The sequence below is a fragment of the Stegodyphus dumicola genome, chromosome 8 (assembly GCF_044657685.1).
Source record: "Stegodyphus dumicola isolate Sdum_Otavi_A_Nest chromosome 8, ASM4465768v1".
In the NCBI taxonomy this organism is placed as follows: Eukaryota; Metazoa; Arthropoda; class Arachnida; order Araneae; family Eresidae; genus Stegodyphus; species Stegodyphus dumicola.
In genome coordinates, this window is record NC_140775.1 from 32144840 (window position 1) to 32164437 (window position 19598).

A 19598-nucleotide genomic window follows, 5' to 3' on the forward strand; every position below is an offset into this window, starting at 1 on the left:
AATAGAATTCCAAGAATGGGATCTGGTCTATTTTTAGAAACGGTGAGACCCTATTCCCAGACAAAAGGCGGGTAGAGTTAATTTTTATCATGTCTAAAGTTCAGGGTCCATCCATCTTCTTATGTGAAACGATGACCCTGACGAGATCGAGATAAACAAGTCCTGTGAGTTGTTTTGTAATCTTGACGCGATCCAAGAAAGACTTTTTATTTTTTTTGAAATAGGCGGGGGGAGAGAGAAAATGTTCTCACGACCCTCAGATATCTTTTCATAAATGTATTTTTTATCAAAGTGTTTCTTTCATTCCGATCCTTTTAAGACGTTGGAATGACCCTGACATTTAGATGGGGTCGCGATCCCGACAGATATCGCGCGAGTATAAAAGTGTGTGTCCTCCGCAAGATTTCTTCAGAGAACAGAAGAAGACGTGAACTGAGCTGGTAAGTCCCTTTGGTCCTATGAATATGGTTATCTATAAAATCGATTTGATTCTTAGTTTTTTTTAATAATCATAATAATCATAACTTCATTTAAAAAGACCTTTGAAACATTGAAACTTCTTAACTCTTTGAAAAGAAAAATGTCTCTTTCAAAACGACGACTCTAAAACGTTTTATTGTTTTTTCCCCCTTTCTAGATCTTCCCTGTTATACATATATACCTTTTCGATTCTTTTTTTGCTCCTGTTTGTGGAAGACATCACCGTATTCATCGCCATGGCGTGTTCAGAAAACTTTATCGTGCTCGATCTAGAGGGTTTCCAGTCCTACAACCACAAGAAGGGTGAATTTACCTACGTTTTAAAAGAATTGGGCTATGCGACAAAAGATTTTTTGACCGTGGGATCGTTGACGTTTGCTCCTCCTCACCCCTTCCACCAACTGAGTGAAAAAAACCAAAAGACGAATGCCTTGGCTGACGAGAAACCGGCACGGACTTCGTTGGAACGAGGGTCATATTCCCTACAACCATTTAGGACGCATTCTCCAATCGCTCACTCACAGCTTCTCCACGATTTATGTGGTGGGATGTCAGAAAGCTAAATTCTTTGCTAAAGCCTTGGATTATCAAAAACCCGTGACGGAAATTTATGTGCCAGATGGAATCATTTGGAAGTATCGGGAAAAATTTGCCCGACATCATCAAAGGAGGAAATATTTCCATTGTGCCGAAAACAAAGTGCGCAACTATCGATGGCATATTACGGAAGGAGATTTTCATATCAATCACGTCTATCCAGACGGAACGGAGAAAGAGGAGAGGATTCAGGAGGAAGCAGACAATCCTCTGCAAGCTTTTGATAAGGCCTACGATCAGTTAGAGAAGGATCCGTCCCCAAAAGCGTACGATAACCTCATCCAGAAATGGGATAATCTGTCCTGTTTCCAAGTGATGGAACATCCGGATGAGCATACGCCTTTAAACTCGATGGGCTCTTCTTTGTCGTCAACTTCCTCCAATAACTCGAGGAAGACGGAGGGTTGGGGAGACATACCTGAAAATATTCCCCATTACGATCCAGCAGCCTGTTGGGACGAACCTTCCAAAGAATCTCATGAGACCCCCAAAATATCTTCAGAGGATCCAAAGACAAAATCCACTGAGTGTTGGGACGATGAACGGACGACTCATGCTCCAAAATCCACTAAGACTATGTCCACTGAGTGTTGGGACAATGAACAGACGACTCATGCTCCAAAATCTACTGAGACTATGTCCACTGAATGTTGGGACAATGAACAGACGACTCATGCTCCAAAATCTACTGAGACTATGTCCACTGAATGTTGGGACAATGAAACCGAAAAGACGACAGAGAATTGGGACGACCGTTCTCAAAAGTATTTGAATTGATATATACGTAAACTCAGGAGAAAAAAAATAAAGAAAAGATTTTTAGAAATAAGTAGGGAAAGGTTCTCCGCTTTCCCTATATTTATGGAAATGGACTAAGAAGAGAGAGAGAGAGAGAGAGACGAAACAGGAGACCAAAAAAAATGGGTCTTGGAAGGAATGAGTGCAAATGCATTCGATTCCTTCCGAGACCCATTTTTTTTTGGGTCCCTCTCTCATCCAATCTTGGAAAAGAACTTTGTCCTATTTTTCTAGGTCCATTCAAAAAGAAATGAATCTATCCATAAATTTTCTTAAAAGAAAAAAAAACAAAAAGATCCTTTACCTCTTGACGGTCCAAAGTCGAGAATCTTGGAAAAAATCATCCACTCTCCATCCAGTCAAGCTTCTCTGTAGAAAATCTAGTAGGTGCATCTGCATTCTTGAAGTTAGAGAAGGATCCGTCCCCAAAAGCGTACGATAACCTCATCCAGAAATGGGATAATCTGTCCTGTTTCCAAGTGATGGAACATCCGGATGAGCATACGCCTTTAAACTTGATGGGCACTTCTTTGTCGTCAAATTCCTCCAATAACTCGAGGAAGACGGAAGGTTGGGGAGACATACCTGAAAATATTCCCCATTACGATCCAGCAGCCTGTTGGGACGAACCTTCCAAAGAATCTCATGAGACCCCCAAAATATCTTCAGAGGATCCAAAGACAAAATCCACTGAGTGTTGGGACGATGAACGGACGACTCATGCTCCAAAATCCACTAAGACTATGTCCACTGAGTGTTGGGACAATGAACAGACGACTCATGCTCCAAAATCTACTGAGACTATGTCCACTGAATGTTGGGACAATGAACAGACGACATGCTCCAAAATCTACTGAGACTATGTCCACTGAATGTTGGGACAATGAACAGACGACTCATGCTCCAAAATCTACTGAGACTATGTCCACTGAATGTTGGGACAATGAAACCGAAAAGACGACAGAGAATTGGGACGACCGTTCTCAAAAGTATTTGAATTGATATATACATAAACTCAGGAGAAAAAAAATAAAGAAAAGATTTTTAGAAATAAGTAGGGAAAGGTTCTCCGCTTTCCCTATATTTATGGAAATGGACTAAGAAGAGAGAGAGAGAGACGAATCAGGAGACCAAAAAAAAAATGGGTCTTGGAAGGAATGAGTGCAAATGCATTCGATTCCTTCCGAGACCCATTTTTTTGGGTCCCTCTCTCATCCAATCTTGGAAAAGAACTTTGTCCTAATTTTCTAGGTCCATTCAAAAAGAAATGAATCTATCCATAAATTTTCTTAAAAGAAAAAAAAACAAAAAGATCCTTTACCTCTTGACGGTCCAAAGTCGAGAATCTTGGAAAAAATCATCCACTCTCCATCCAGTCAAGCTTCTCTGTAGAAAATCTAGTAGGTGCATCTGCATTCTTGAACACCCGGCAGTTATTACTGGACGCGAAACGTCGAATGCTGAAATAGTTAACAGTGATCCCATTCTTAAAGAAACGGGGATGTTTTATTCATCCAGTCGAGTGCGGAAAAATTACTGAGAGCCGGAGAAAAATTTTCTCTAGCTGAAAAAAAAAAAAAAAAAAAAAAATACCCCCCTTTTAGTCTGAAAATTGATTTGTCTGAAATTTTTCAAAAATTGAAGACATCAATTTTCAAATTTTCAGTCTAAAAAGGGGGGTAATTTATTTTTCAGAAACTTTTCCCAGCCGACTCGATGTGAATAAAACTTTACTTTTTTTTAAGAATGTTATTTAATGGATCGATTTCAACCTATCGAGTTTCGCTTGAGTTCCGGCCGTGCTGTGGGCCCACCTGGATACAAGTTTTCCCCTTTTGGAATATAATAAAACTTTACTGTTTTTTAAGAATTTTATTTAATGGATCGATTTCAACCTATCGAGTTTCGCTTGAGTTCCGGCCGTACTGTGGGCCCACCTGGATACAAGTTTTCCCCTTTTGGAATAGAATTTCCGTCAAGGTAGGCTACTTTTCCTCTTTTTGCATTTTTCATGTCATTTCATTTGTATTACAATATACTAAAAACGGGCGTTCGAACTGATTTCTAGGCTATTTCTATACAAATGGAGCTCAATCCAAGAAAGAAATGATGTCTTTTTTTATTTTGTGGACTGCCAATTTGTATTGGAATATACTGAAAACGGGTGTTTGAGTCGGGTTTCAGTATATTTCAATACAAATAGAGCTCGATCCAAGAAAGAAATGATGTCTTTTTTTTATTTTGTGGACTGCCAATTTGTATTGGAATATACTGAAAACGGGTGTTTGAGTCGGTTTTCAGTATATTTCAATACAAATAGAGCTCGATCCAAGAAAGAAATGATGTCTTTTTTTTTATTTTGTGGACTGCCAATTTGTATTGGAATTTACTGAAAACGGGTGTTTGAGTCGGTTTTCAGTATATTTCAATACAAATAGAGCTCGATCCAAGAAAGAAATGATGTCTTTTTTTTATTTTGTGGACTGCCAATTTGTATTGGAATATACTGAAAACGGGTGTTTGAGTCGGTTTTCAGTATATTTCAATACAAATAGAGCTCGATCCAAGAAAGAAATGATGTCTTTTTTTTTATTTTGTGGACTGCCAATTTGTATTGGAATATACTGAAAACGGGTGTTTGAGTCGGTTTTCAGTATATTCCAATACAAGTGGAGCTCGATCTAAGAAAAAAATGATGTCTTTTTTTTTATTTTGTGGATTGCCAATTTTGTATTGGAATATACTGAAAACGGGTGTTCACGTTGGTTTTCAGTATATTACAATACAAGTGGAGCTCGATCCAAGAAAAAAATGATGTCTTTTTTTTTATGTTGTGGACAGCCAATTTTGTATTGGAATATACTGAAAACGGGCGTTCACGTCGGTTTTCAGTATATTTCAATACAAATGGAGCTCGATCCAAGAAAGAAATGATGTCTTTTTTTTATTTTGTGGACAGCCAATTTTGTATTGGAATATACTGAAAACGGGCGTTCACGTTGGTTTTCAGTATATTTCAATACAAATGGAGCTCCATCCAAGAAAAAAATGATGTCTTTTTTTTATGTTGTGGACAGCCAATTTTGTATTGGAGTACACTGAAAACGGGCGTTCGAGTCGGTTTTCAGTATATTCTAATACAAATGGAGCTCCATCCAAGAAAAAAATGATGTCTTTTTTTTATGTTGTGGACTACCCTATTTTGTATTGGAATATACTGAAAACGGGCGTTCGAGTCGGTTTTCAGTATATTCGAATACAAATGGAGCTCTATCCAAGAAAAAAATAATGTCTTTTTTTATGTTGTGGACAATCAATTTTGTATTCGAATATACTGAAAACGGGCATTCGAGTCCTTTTTCCGACTATTTCTACACACATTCCACTATATTAAAATGACGTTATGGTTGAGTCCAAACAGAGTCGTCCCCGGACAGAGTCGTCTCCGGACAAAGTCGTCCTCTCTTTTCTTTGAATTCTATTCTTTAAAAGGATGAGTCATGGTCTATTTTTAGAAAGTGGGAGACAACATTCCCAGACAAAAGGGGGGGTGAGTTAATTTTTATCATGTCTAGAAGACATGATAAAAATTAACAAAAAGTTTTTTTTTTTTTTTTTTTTTTTTTTTTTTTTTTTTTTTTAACATCACAGAATTTTTTTCTGAGCTCTGAAAAATTTTTCCTAGCCGTTTTTCCTAGCTCTTGTTCACATCAGACGAGTGTTTCGCCTTGAGAACGGAAAAAAATATACAAAAGCCATGCTGCTCAAACTGGAATATAACGATGACTATTACGTGCACGCGTATGTGGATCTAGGATTCCTGTACTGGAATGCCAAAGATATCTTGACTCTCTTGCCTACGAACGTCTCGCATACGACGAGTGTTCTCCAAGTCTTTTTTCCTAATCGACACCATTTTCTTCGACTAGGCGATTTGGACAACTACTCCAAAGAATGGGGTCAACCGAACCAGATTGTCCTCACTTCGAATGAAGCGGCCTTCGTCGCTTCGAAATCCCTGCATAACAAGTCGCTCTTCCCTTGGATGTGTAAAATATTCATGAGACCTCTGACGAAAATTGAGGAGGACGGGGAAACGTATATCACCCTCCGAGAGACTGTGCAAGACGAACAAGAAAGGAAAAAGAGTCCTCACTTTTTCATCACTCAATTCGGGATCCATCATCTCCCCAAAATCATCCAGAGACATCAAGCCTTCGTTGAAAAGTATCAGAAAGAGGATGATGGTGATGATGATGATGATGATGCGATATGGTCTCCAGTCGCTTAAAGAAGGGGAAACGTTCTCCGCTTTCCCTATTCCATAGACTGGAGAGTTGAATCAGGAGACCAAAAAATTGGAAGGAATGAGTGCATTTCAAAATGCATTCGATTCCTTCCGAGACCCATTTTTTTGGGCCACTCTCTCCTCCAATATTAGGAAAGAGAGAGAAAAGAAATTTATCATCTCCTGTCCACCCAAAAAGAAACTATGTATTTTTGTTTTTCTAGATGCGGCCGAATTTGTAGAGGAATCGTCCAGAAACCGGCCCTCAAGCCCATTTTCAGACTATTTCTATACATATTCGGTCATCAAGATGGTCCGGGGACGACTTTGTTTGGACATCATCTCTATATAGAGGGTGAAATTTGTATAGCCATTTCTAAAGAATCTCAGAGAAAACTAAAAGCGAGATTGCAAAAAAAGAAATAGCCTCCGGTGAACACAATTCCAACAACAGTGGATAGCAAAAGTGAAGAGTTGAAAGTGAAAGTCGAAAAACGAAATGGAATCGGCTAGGAAAAATTTTTCAGAGCTCAGAAAAAAATTCTGTGATGTTAAAAAAAAAAAAAAAAAAAAAAAAAAAAAAAAAAAAAAAAACTTTTTGTTAATTTTTATCATGTCTTCTAGACATGATAAAAATTAACTCACCCCCCTTTTGTCTGGGAATGTTGTCTCCCACTTTCTAAAAATAGACCATGACTCATCCTTTTAAAGAATAGAATTCAAAGAAAAGAGAGGACGACTTTGTCCGGAGACGACTCTGTCCGGGGACGACTCTGTTTGGACTCAACCATAACGTCATTTTAATATAGTGGAATGTGTGTAGAAATAGTCGGAAAAAGGACTCGAACGCCCGTTTTCAGTATATTCGAATACAAAATTGATTGTCCACAACATAATAAAAGAATCATTTTTTTCATTCAATCATTTTTCAAACAATCATTTTTTTCTTGGATAGAGCTCCATTTGTATTGGAATATACTGAAAACCGACTCGAACGCCCGTTTTCAGTATATTCCAATACAAAATAGGGTAGTCCACAACATAAAAAAAAGACATCATTTTTTTCTTGGATGGAGCTCCATTTGTATTAGAATATACTGAAAACCGACTCGAACGCCCGTTTTCAGTGTACTCCAATACAAAATTGGCTGTCCACAACATAAAAAAAGACATCATTTCTTTCTTGGATCGAGCTCCATTTGTATTGGAATATACTGAAAACCGACGTGAACGCCCGTTTTCACTATATTCCAATACAAAATTGGCAGTCCACAAAATAAAAAAAAGACATCATTTTTTTCTTGGATCGAGCTCCACTTGTATTGGAATATACTGAAAACCGACGTGAACACCCGTTTTCAGTATATTCCAATACAAATAGCGTAGTCCACAAAATAAAAAAAAGACATTTCTTTCTTGGATCGAGCTCCATTTGTATTGAAATATACTGAAAACCGACGTGAACGCCCGTTTTCAGTATATTCCAATACAAAATTGGCTGTCCACAACATACAAAAAAGACATCATTTTTTTCTTGGTTGGAGCTCCATTTGTACTGAAATATACTGAAAACCAACGTGAACGCCCGTTTTCAGTATATTCCAATACAAAATTGGCTGTCCACAAAATAAAAAAAAGACATCATTTCTTTCTTGGATCGAGCTCCATTTGTATTGAAATATACTGAAAACCGACGTGAACGCCCGTTTTCAGTATATTCCAATACAAAATTGGCTGTCCACAACATAAAAAAAAGACATCATTTTTTTCTTGGGTCGAGGTCCACTTGTATTGTAATATACTGAAAACCAACGTGAACACCCGTTTTCAGTATATTCCAATACAAAATTGGCAATCCACAAAATAAAAAAAAAGACATCATTTTTTTCTTAGATCGAGCTCCACTTGTATTGGAATATACTGAAAACCGACGTGAACACCCGTTTTCAGTATATTCCAATACAAATTGGCAGTCCACAAAATAAAGAAAAGACATCATTTCTTTCTTGGATCGAGCTCTATTTGTATTGAAATATACTGAAAACCGACTCAAACACCCGTTTTCAGTATATTCCAATACAAATTGGCAGTCCACAAAATAAAAAAAAGACATCATTTCTTTCTTGGATCGAGCTCTATTTGTATTGAAATGTACTGAAAACAGACTCAAACACCCGTTTTCAGTATATTCCAATACAAATTGGCAGTCCACAAAATAAAAAAAAAGACATCATTTCTTTCTTGGATCGAGCTCTATTTGTATTGAAATATACTGAAAACCGACTCAAACACCCGTTTTCAGTATATTCCAATACAAATTGGCAGTCCACAAAATAAAAAAAGACATCATTTCTTTCTTGGATTGAGCTCCATTTGTATAGAAATCAGTTCGAACGCCCGTTTTCAGTATATTGTAATACAAATGAAATGACATGAAAAATGCAAAAAGAGGAAAATTAGCCTACCTTGACGGAAATTCTATTCCAAAAGGGGAAAACTTGTATCCAGGTGGGCCCACAGCACGGCCGGAACTCAAGCGAAACTCGATAGGTTGAAATCGATCCATTAAATAACATTCTTAAAAAACAGTAAAGTTTTATTATATTCCAAAAGGGAAAAACTTGTATCCAGGTGGGCCCACAGCACGGCCGGAACTCAAGCGAAACTCGATAGGTTGAAATCGATCCATTAAATAACATTCTTAAAAAAAAAGTAAAGTTTTATTCACATCGAGTCGGCTGGGAAAAGTTTCTGAAAAATAAATTACCCCCCTTTTTAGTCTGAAAATTTGAAAATTGATGTCTTCAATTTTTGAAAAATTTCAGACAAATCAATTTTCAGACTAAAAGGGGGGGTATTTTTTTTTTTTTTTTTTTTTTCAGCTAGAGAAAATTTTTCTCCGGCTCTCAGTAATTTTTCCGCACTCGACTGGATGAATAAAACATCCCCGTTTCTTTAAGAATGGGATCACTGTTAACTATTTCAGCATTCGACGTTTCGCGTCCAGTAATAACTGCCGGGTGTTCAAGAATGCAGATGCACCTACTAGATTTTCTACAGAGAAGCTTGACTGGATGGAGAGTGGATGATTTTTTCCAAGATTCTCGACTTTGGACCGTCAAGAGGTAAAGGATCTTTTTTTTTTTTTTTTTTTTTTTTAAGAAAATTTATGGATAGGTTCATTTCTTTTTGAATGGACCTAGAAAAATAGGACAAAGTTCTTTTCCAAGATTGGATGAGAGAGGGACCCAAAAAAAATGGGTCTCGGAAGGAATTGAATGCATTTGCACTCATTCCTTCCAAGACCCATTTTTTTTTGGTCTCCTGATTCGTCTCTCTCTCTCTCTTCTTAGTCCATTTCCATAAATATAGGGAAAGCGGAGAACCTTTCCCTACTTATTTCTAAAAATCTTTTCTTTATTTTTTTCTCCTGAGTTTATGTATATATCAATGCAAATACTTTTGAGAACGGTCATCCCAATTCTCTGTCGTCTTTTCGGTTTCATTGTCCCAACATTCAGTGGACATAGTCTCAGTAGATTTTGGAGCATGAGTCGTCTCTTCATTGTCCCAACACTCAGTGGACATAGTCTTAGTGGATTTTGGAGCATGAGTCGTCCGTTCATTGTCCCAACATTCAGTGGACATAGTCTCAGTAGATTTTGGAGCATGAGTCGTCTGTTCATTGTCCCAACACTCAGTGGACATAGTCTTAGTGGATTTTGGAGCATGAGTCGTCCGTTCATCGTCCCAACACTCAGTGGATTTTGTCTTTGGATCCTCTGAAGATATTTTGGGGGTCTCATGAGATTCTTTGGAAGGTTCGTCCCAACAGGCTGCTGGATCGTAATGGGGAATATTTTCAGGTATGTCTCCCCAACCCTCCGTCTTCCTCGAGTTATTGGAGGAAGTTGACGACAAAGAAGAGCCCATCAAGTTTAAAAACGTATGCTCATCCGGATGTTCCATCACTTGGAAACAGGACAGATTATCCCATTTCTGGATGAGGTTATCGTATGCTTTTGGGGACGGATCCTTCTCTAACTGATCGTAGGCCTTATCAAAAGCTTGCAGAGGATTGTCTGCTTCCTCCTGAATCCTCTCCTCTTTCTCCGTTCCGTCTGGATAGACGTGATTGATATGAAAATCTCCTTCCGTAATATGCCATCGATAGTTGCGCACTTTGTTTTCGGCACAATGGAAATATTTCCTCCTTTGATGATGTCGGGCACATTTTTCCCGATACTTCCAAATGATTCCATCTGGCACATAAATTTCCGTCACGGGTTTTTGATAATCCAAGGCTTTAGCAAAGAATTTAGCTTTCTGACATCCCACCACATAAATCGTGGAGAAGCTGTGAGTGAGCGATTGGAGAATGCGTCCTAAATGGTTGTAGGGAATATGACCCTCGTTCCAACGAAGTCCGTGCCGGTTTCTCGTCAGCCAGGCATTCGTCTTTTGGTTTTTTTCACTCAGTTGGTGGAAGGGGTGAGGAGGAGCAAACGTCAACGATCCCACGGTCAAAAAATCTTTTGTCGCATAGCCCAATTCTTTTAAAACGTAGGTAAATTCACCCTTCTTGTGGTTGTAGGACTGGAAACCCTCTAGATCGAGCACGATAAAGTTTTCTGAACACGCCATGGCGATGAATACGGTGATGTCTTCCACAAACAGGAGCAAAAAAAGAATCGAAAAGGTATATATGTATAACAGGGAAGATCTAGAAAGGGGGAAAAAACAATAAAACGTTTTAGAGTCGTCGTCTTGAAAGAGACATTTTTCTTTTCAAAGAGTTAAGAAGTTTCAAAGTTTCAAAGGTCTTTTTAAATGAAGTTATGATTATTATGATTATTAAAAAAAACTAAGAATCAAATCGATTTTATAGATAACCATATTCATAGGACCAAAGGGACTTACCAGCTCAGTTCACGTCTTCTTCTGTTCTCTGAAGAAATCTTGCGGAGGACACACACTTTTATACTCGCGCGACATCTGTCGGGATCGCGACCCCATCTAAATGTCAGGGTCATTCCAACCTCTTAAAAGGATCGGAATGAAAGAAACACTTTGATAAAAAATATATTTATGAAAAGATATCTGAGGGTCGTGCGAACATTTTCTCTCTCCCCCCGCCTATTTCAAAAAAAAATAAAAAGTCTTTCTTGGATCGCGTCAAGATTACAAAACAACTAACAGGACTTGTTTATCTCGATCTCGTCAGGGTCATCCTTTCACATAAGAAGATGGATGGACCCTGAACTTTAGACATGATAAAAATTAACTCTACCCGCCTTTTGTCTGGGAATAGGGTCTCACCGTTTCTAAAAATAGACCAGATCCCATTCTTGGAATTCTATTCTTTAGGAAAGGAGGAGTGATGATCTATTTTTAGAAAGTGTGAGACAACATTCCCAGACAAAAGGGGGGTAGAGTTAATTTTTATCATTTCTAAGACATGATAAAAATTAACCAAAAGTTTTTTTTTTTAGTCCAAAGGGGCATTGTCCCCGAAGGACTATTAGTTTCGTTTGGGCGTTTTGCGTCGTAAACCGTAAGAAGGCTGTATCACTTTTCAAAATAACGCACTTACCCTGATCCACTCTCACCTGCTCTTCGCTCTCTTATCTTTATACACTCTCTCCTCCTCCTCGCTCTCTCATCCTCCTCGCTCTCCCATCCTCCTCGCTTTCCCATCCTCCTCCAATCTCTAATCCTCCTCCTCCTCTCTCTATTCATCCGCACTCTCTCATTCTTCTCTCTCTTGTCCTCCATTTCCATATAGTTACCATTTTCCGTTGTATGAAACAATAGAAGAGTAATCATTCTCAATAAAACGGTAGTCAAGCAACCGCAGTAAGAGGAAACTATTGTAATAGACCTTAGTAAAAAGAAACTATTGTAAAAATCATTTGCATTGAAAAACAAATATCATATCATTAATCACAATCAAAGTCCTTCGGGGACAATGCCCCTTTGGACGTAATCTAAAATCTGAATCTTTCAGATTTTTTTTTTTTTTTTTTTTTTTTTTTAAGGGTGAAAAATTTTTCTGAGAGATCTGAGAAAGATTTTTCCTCCCAATCTTTTTCGACGATGAAAAGGGAAACACTACTGATCCGATCTCCCTACGCTTTAGGGAAAAAAACAAAAAATACTTATGAAATATTCATGTGTTGAAATTGACTATTCAAATAAGTGACATTTTGTTTCTCATTGGAATTGTTCAACGCCGAGTCCATTCGTCTCATTCTTTGGGGTAGGGGATGAAAGTACAGCGGTTTGTTGAAATCGATGATAATTTCCTCTTTAGTCGGCGGAACTGTAAATCTATCCCGTCTTAACTCTTCTAATCTCTTTGAAAGTCTTTCCACTTGCTCTGCTAAGGTTTCCTCGGTACTCATGGTCTCTCTTAGTTTAGGAAAGTCTTGACGTATTGGCTAGAGAACAGAGGGTCTTTTTCTCTCTATACATATATCATGTGGGAGCGTGTAATTTATAAATCCTTATGAAATCTTTCTACGTCTTGTGTAACTTGGAAGATTCGTCTTGTGTAACTTGGAAAATTCTTCTTCTTCTCGTCGATTGGGCTGGAGTTATGGAAAAGAAATGGGATTGGAAAGAAATCAACATATTACAAAAAAAAGAACTTTTTTTTTCTATTTTTTTCCTCTAGGGATTTACATACCATTTCATTCATGAACATTCAAGGGTTCTCTCCAAGACCAAATTTTAGAAGAGGACCACAAAGAGTACACTTGAGGATCCTCTTTCAGGTCTAGGTGAGATAAGGGTTGAGACCAATATTCTTGGGTCTCTAAAGCATCCCAACTTAGTCATTTATTATTATTATTATTAGAAAGTTCATCCTACTCCTCCTCCTCCTCCTCATCGTCGCACGAGTTCTCCTGGGGAGATTCTTCCGCCTCCTCTTCGTCTTCGACAGCTTTGCTTTCGGAGGGGTAACAATGTAATTTCCGGAAAACGTAACTACCCTCCATCAAATGGTATCGAAAATTTCTCACCTTGTTCTCGGCACAATGAATCATCTTTTGGAAATATTGGTGTCGCGTGCATTTCGACTTGTTCCGCCACTCGGTTTTCCCTGGGATGTAAAACTCGTAAACGGATCGCTGGCAGAGCTTGCTGAAAAATTCGGCTTTATCGTATCCATTGACGTAGATCACCTCCACATTTTCGGTCAGCATTTTCAGGATCGTAGGAAGATGCTCGTAGGAAAGACGACCCTCGGTCCATTGCAGGCCGTGTCGGTTATTTGTAGTCTGGTTGACCACAGCTTGATTGCGGGACGATAAGTCATCGTAATGGACAGGAGGGAGAAAAATCATGGATCCGCATAAGGTTAAATCGCAAGTGATGTAGCCCAGTTCTTTCAAGATGAAACATATATCTCCCGTCTTTGGATCATAACAGTGAAAGTATTCCATGTCCAGAACAATGTAGGAATCTTTGAGAGGTTTGGCACTCAAAATGTCCATCTTCTTCAATTGAGGAAAAAAAGAAAACAAAATTTTCTCTCTCTCTCTCTCTCGCTGTGTGTCCTGAAGGAAAAAATGGATACCGTTCTCTCGCCGTCTCCTCTTTTATAGAGAGAGAGAGAGAGAAGGTTGCACGTGACAGGTCGTATGAATTCTGGGAAAGGTCACATTCGTATATATATTTGTTTTTTGAATAATATCGTGCGTATCTCAATACACATCCATCATAATAATAATAAAGGTCACCTTGGAAAAAAAAGAAATAAAAAACATGGAACTCGTGCTCGACTTTGAAGGTTTCTACGATTCTCAAGGAGCCTTTATTGTGAAAGAATTGGCTTATGTCACATTGGACGGTACTTCTCGAGGAGTATTTGTTTTTAAACCCCCGTTTCCATGGCAAATGCTCACCGAGAAAGAAAAACGAACCGCTGTGTGGGCGAGTGATTATTATCACGGCTTGTCGTGGTACGAAGGAGAAATTCCGTACAGTTATTTTCCATGGGTGTTAACGATGTTGACGGAACCTTTTTCCATGATTTGGGTGCGAGGAGAAATGAAACGGCGGTTTTTAGAGAAATGGTTACAAAGATCCACTTATTGCATTTCGGGATCGACGCAAGAGATTCTCAAATGCAATGGGATCGAACACATGAATTGTCCTAATCATACAAAAGGTTTTTTCCATTGCGCTCTACAAAAAGCGGTTCGGTATCATTATTATTTAAAGACACAGAGAAGAAATTCGCAAGGTCGATCCTGCACAATTCAATCTTGACAGAACTCATTAAAAAAATACATATATCATGTTACTTCTTCAACAGCACAGATGGTTCTGAAGCGAAACTTGGAATTTTGAAATAATAGATCAGGGAGAAATCATTCTTAAAAACAAATGGTAAAGTCTCGAATCGGCTGGGAGAAAAAAAATTTCTCAGAGGTGAGATAAAAATTCTCTAATGGAAAAAAAAAAAAAAAAAAAAAAATTTGAAAGAATTCAGGTTTTAGATTACGTCCAAAGGGGCATTGTCCTCGAAGGTCTTTGATTGTTATTAATGATATGATTATTGTTTTTCAATACAAATGATTTTTACAATAGTTTTTTTACTAAGGTCTATTTGAATGGTTTCTTCTTACTGCGGTTGCTTGACTACCGTTTTATTGAGAATGATTACTATTCTATTGTTTCATACAACGGGAAATGGTAACTATATGGAAATGGAGGACAAGAGAGAGGAGGATGAGAGAGTGGGGATGAGTAGAGAGAGGAGGAGGATTAGAGAGTGGAGGAGGATGTGAAAGCGAGGAGGATAAGAGAGAGGAGGAGGATAAGAGAGAGAGGAGGAGAGAGTGGATAAGGATAAGAGAGCGAGGAGGAGGTGAGAGTGGATCAGGGTAAGTGCGTTATTTTGAAAAGTGATACAGCCTTCTTACGGTTTCCGACTCAAAACGCCCAAACGAAACAAATAGTCCTTCGGGGACAATGCCCCTTTGGACTAAAAAAAAAAAAAAAAAAAAAAAAAAAAAACTTTTTGTTAATTTTTATCATGTCTTTAGACATGATAAAAATTAACTCTCTCTTCTTTTTGTCTGGGAATGATGTCTCATCTTTTCGAACATATTTCTAAAAATAAATTTCCAAGAAAGAAATGAGTCATGTTCTATTTTTAGAAACATATCGAGACAACAGATTAACATCATTTGAACAAAAGGGGGTAGTTAATTTTAATCGTGTCTGAAGACCTGATTAAAATTAACAAAAAGTTTTTTTTTTTTAATACAGCTCTGGAAATTTTTCCCAGTTGGTTCGATCGATAAAACCAGAAAAAGGATTTCCACTGAACTATTTAAATTACTCGAGTTTCGGTTTCAGATCAGTTTGTGCTTTGGATACCAGCCTCGAAAGATCTTCAGTTAAAGTCTATTATATACACATTTTGGTAAGTGAACTTTATTATTTTGTGGAATTGTTTTTTGGCTTTTGTGAATTGCTTGGATATTGTTTCTTTTTCAACTCGTTGTGTTTAAGCTCTTCTCTTTCTCAAAACAATACGAGCTTGTCGTGGCAATCGATCTCGAGCTGTTGGATGCCGTCGTGAGCAATGACTTAATAGATATCGACAAGCTTTATTGGGAATTTTCTTATTTCGTATGTGGGCCCCACCTTCGGTCACAAACGTAATGGAATGGTTACCATATTTATGAAGCAATCGATTAGGATCCACACGAACGGTTCGAGATCCAAGAACGTATCCTCGACGTTTTCTCATAGGTCTTCTACGAATGGGTCTTTGTGTTCCTCTACGATTGATATTGGAAGGAGAAGAAGAAGATGCAGACGATGAAAAGGAAGCCGAACGACTTCTTCTTACAGGACTTCTTCTTCTAGAATGACGTATTTCTAAACTACGACTACGATTTCTCTGACTTTTTCTTCTTCTTGGACTTGGACTTCTGCTCCTGCTTAGACTTGGACTTCTGCTCCTTCTTGGACTCGGACTGCGTTTTCTTGGACTTCTTCTTGAACTTGGACTCGAACTTCGAGAAGAAGGAGAAACGGACGGTCGAATAATGTAAGGGCTAGTGGTTACATCGGATTTGGCATACGTGTGGAGAGGAAATTGAAGTTCGAAATCGTCGGGAAGGTCGACTTGGTTTTGAATTTGTGAAGGTAGAATATCGTCATAATAAATAACTTCGGGTGTTCCAAGAGGTGCAATTTCCTTCGAAACATCATCCTCGTTAGGATCATTCATTCTGACTTTATTTCAATCGAAACACGGATCCGACGACAGGATCTAAGTTATATCGCATAGAAGCTCGATACGCATCTTGAACCGATGTGCAAAGAATATATTCCAAAGGTCCGAATCGTTTCTTTTCTAAAATAATGGGAAGATCGACCGTCCCTGCTCGATAAAAAGGCGTGAAGGAGAGAATTTCATTCAATTGTAACACGTTCCCGTGCTGGAATTCCCTACAACAGAGATAATCGATCCATTTCTGAACGAGTTTCTTATAAGCACGAGCTTCCGCGGACGTTTTAAAACACAATTGCCAGCCTTCAATGCGATCGATATGATTCAGCATGTAATCAAAAGCTGTCCAAAAATGAAATAACAGTGACGACGTATTCCGGAAGGACGTGAGATCGATTAAAATCCATGACATGTTTTCTAAGGGAGTCGGATCGGGATTCTCGGGACTGATCCATCGATCCAGGGTAGGACTAGGACCGATCGAAAGAGCTTTCTTGGACTCTTTAACTTCGGGTAGATCCGTTTTGTAAAGGAACGTCTGTTCCAAATCCATCAGCTGTTTGGTTTTTTCCATATACCTTTCTAAACTTCCCGGGAAATGAAAATAGGATAAATAGGAACACGTATGGTATCGATCGATAAAAATCATGTGGCTCGTTAAAATGACGAGGTGTTGAGCCGTTTTAATGTCGTGGTGTAAAACGGCATGCGGAAAAGGTTCAATGTAGAATAATAAATCGCACGTGTTTGTGCTCAATTCTTCCGGTTTAATCACACGCACATGAGGGGAAGACGGGTACGTATAAAAGGGACAAATGACAAAAATGGTGAGGTGGGATAAATGTTTGGAAATGTAATCGTTGATCACATAGGGTAATCGACTCAGGTTCCCAAACACAATTGTTTTCTTGTGTTGGAGAAGGTACTGAAACAATTCGTCTAAATGATTCATTCTTTGCTCTTCTTTTTCTTTTTCTGAAATAAATGAAAAAAAATATTTAAAAATAAGGAACCATGAATTCAGAAACGGTTATGAAACAAACTGTAGCTTGCATTTCTTGGTTTTTGAATGAAACGTTCGGTCCCTCGATTGCCGATCGGTTCAACCAAGAAATTCAATGTTGGCCCGAGACGTGGAACCGGTTACGCGAATGGTTAGTTCATACGCCGATGCAGAATCCCAAAGACTGTATTTTATCGTTTGCTCAAACTCTGCCTCAGTACGAAACGTTCCAGGCCTCTTTAGAAATTTCGCTCGCTATTCACGAAGAATTTTGGAATAAAGTATTTACTAACTTGAGAGTTGCCCAGTCGCTTTTAGGATCCCCATGAATATTTCGAAGCTAGAACCGTTCGGTATCTTTGCTTTAGCGGGCGGATTACTCTATTCCATTTGCGTGTTGATTGTGCATGAGGAAGAAACTCACTTTAAATTTCATTTCACGGTCTTAACGCTCGTCATTTATCTAGCGCTCATGGCCATCACATCTTTCAAATATTTAAAATACCGCTATCAATGTGAGAGAATGGAAGATATAATGTCCGCTTTGAAAATTCAATAATAATAATAAGAAGAAGAAAGCACTTCCATCATGAATTTTGTCGAACAGTTATACGAAATGACGTTGGATGAAATGGCCACTTATTTAAGTGAGAAAGATCCTATTTTCCGGAAATTGTTCACTGAATATGTGGAGTATGCCAATTTATTACCCGAAGAACAAACTCAAGCCGAAACGCTTTACCGACAATATTTTCCAGAATCGGAGGATACTCTCGACGCGTTTATTGACAACTGGCGACGGTTTAAATTACAGTATCGTTCCGACAATGGCCGACAGGTCGAAGAAGATGTTGAACCGGACGAGGTGGAAGTTCGTTCTCAAAAAGGTGGACCTTGTCCGGGTTTCGTCTTTGATCCGAAGGGGAAACGACTTTACAGTCCGAGAGTCCTGAAACCGTTCAAATCAGATCGCCGGCCAAATGAATTTGATGTGTTCAAGTTTCTCATGGACAAAGAACGCAATCATGAAGTGTATCACCTAAATATTGAACCGAACGCCAATGAGCTGTATTTAGATATGTCTTATGAAGATAGACGCAACATGTACACTCGAGCAGATCAAGCTCTACGGAAAATGGCGAAAATGGTGACCATCTTAAATCAAAATTGCCATTATAAAATATTGGATCTCTATAGCGAAAGACGAATCACATAAACTAAACGCGAAAAGCCAAAGAAACAAAAAATATATTATTAACATACCTGAACAGAAGCTTGTATTCAAGCACAAACTGATTTGAAGTGAAACTGGGATGGTTTAAATAAATAAGTGAAAGTTCATTATTGTAAGAAAATAGTGATGTCTGGTCAATCGAGTTGGCTGGGAAAATTTCTGAGAGCTGAGAAAAATATTTTCTAGTAGTAAAAAAAAAAAAAAAAAAAAAAAAAAAAAAAAAAAAAACTTTTTGTTAATTTTTATCATGTCTTCTAGACATGATAAAAATTAACTCTACCCTCCTTTTCGTTTTGAATGATGTCAACATGTGTCTAAAAATAGATTTCCAAGAAAAGTATGATTCATTCTTAGAGATCTATTTTTAGAAACATGTTGACATCATTCAAAACGAAGAGGAGGGTAGAACGAATTTTTATCATGTCTAGAAGGCATGATAAAAATTAACAAAAAGTTTTTTTTTTTTTTTTTTTTCCAGCTCTTGGGAAATTTTTCTAGCTGACTCTGATCATTCTTGTTCTTCCTTCTTGAGTGGGCAAGATGTCAATAAAAGCAGTTGTTGGTATATTTCTTCTTGGATTGAAGTTACGCCCGTCCATCACCTTGAACGTGTTTATGAATACGAGTGACTCATCGTTATCTATGAAAGTATTTCTCTGAAAGATTTTGGATTCATCTTGGGTAGGTCTTGTCATATTTTTTTAAATTAAATCATTACTTTTTCATAAAAATGCCTCCACCTAGCATCAGAGCTATAATATGTAACATTATATTTCCGTAAAACATCCAGTTGCTTTGATTAAAATGTTCGGCTCCTGTTTTGGGTGTCGCATCACTGTAAATAGCTGTTGCCAGGTAGCCGAAATTGAGTAACGAGACAAATACAATTCCTAATAAGATAATTACCATGATAGCCTTTGTATCCATCGTGATGTATTTT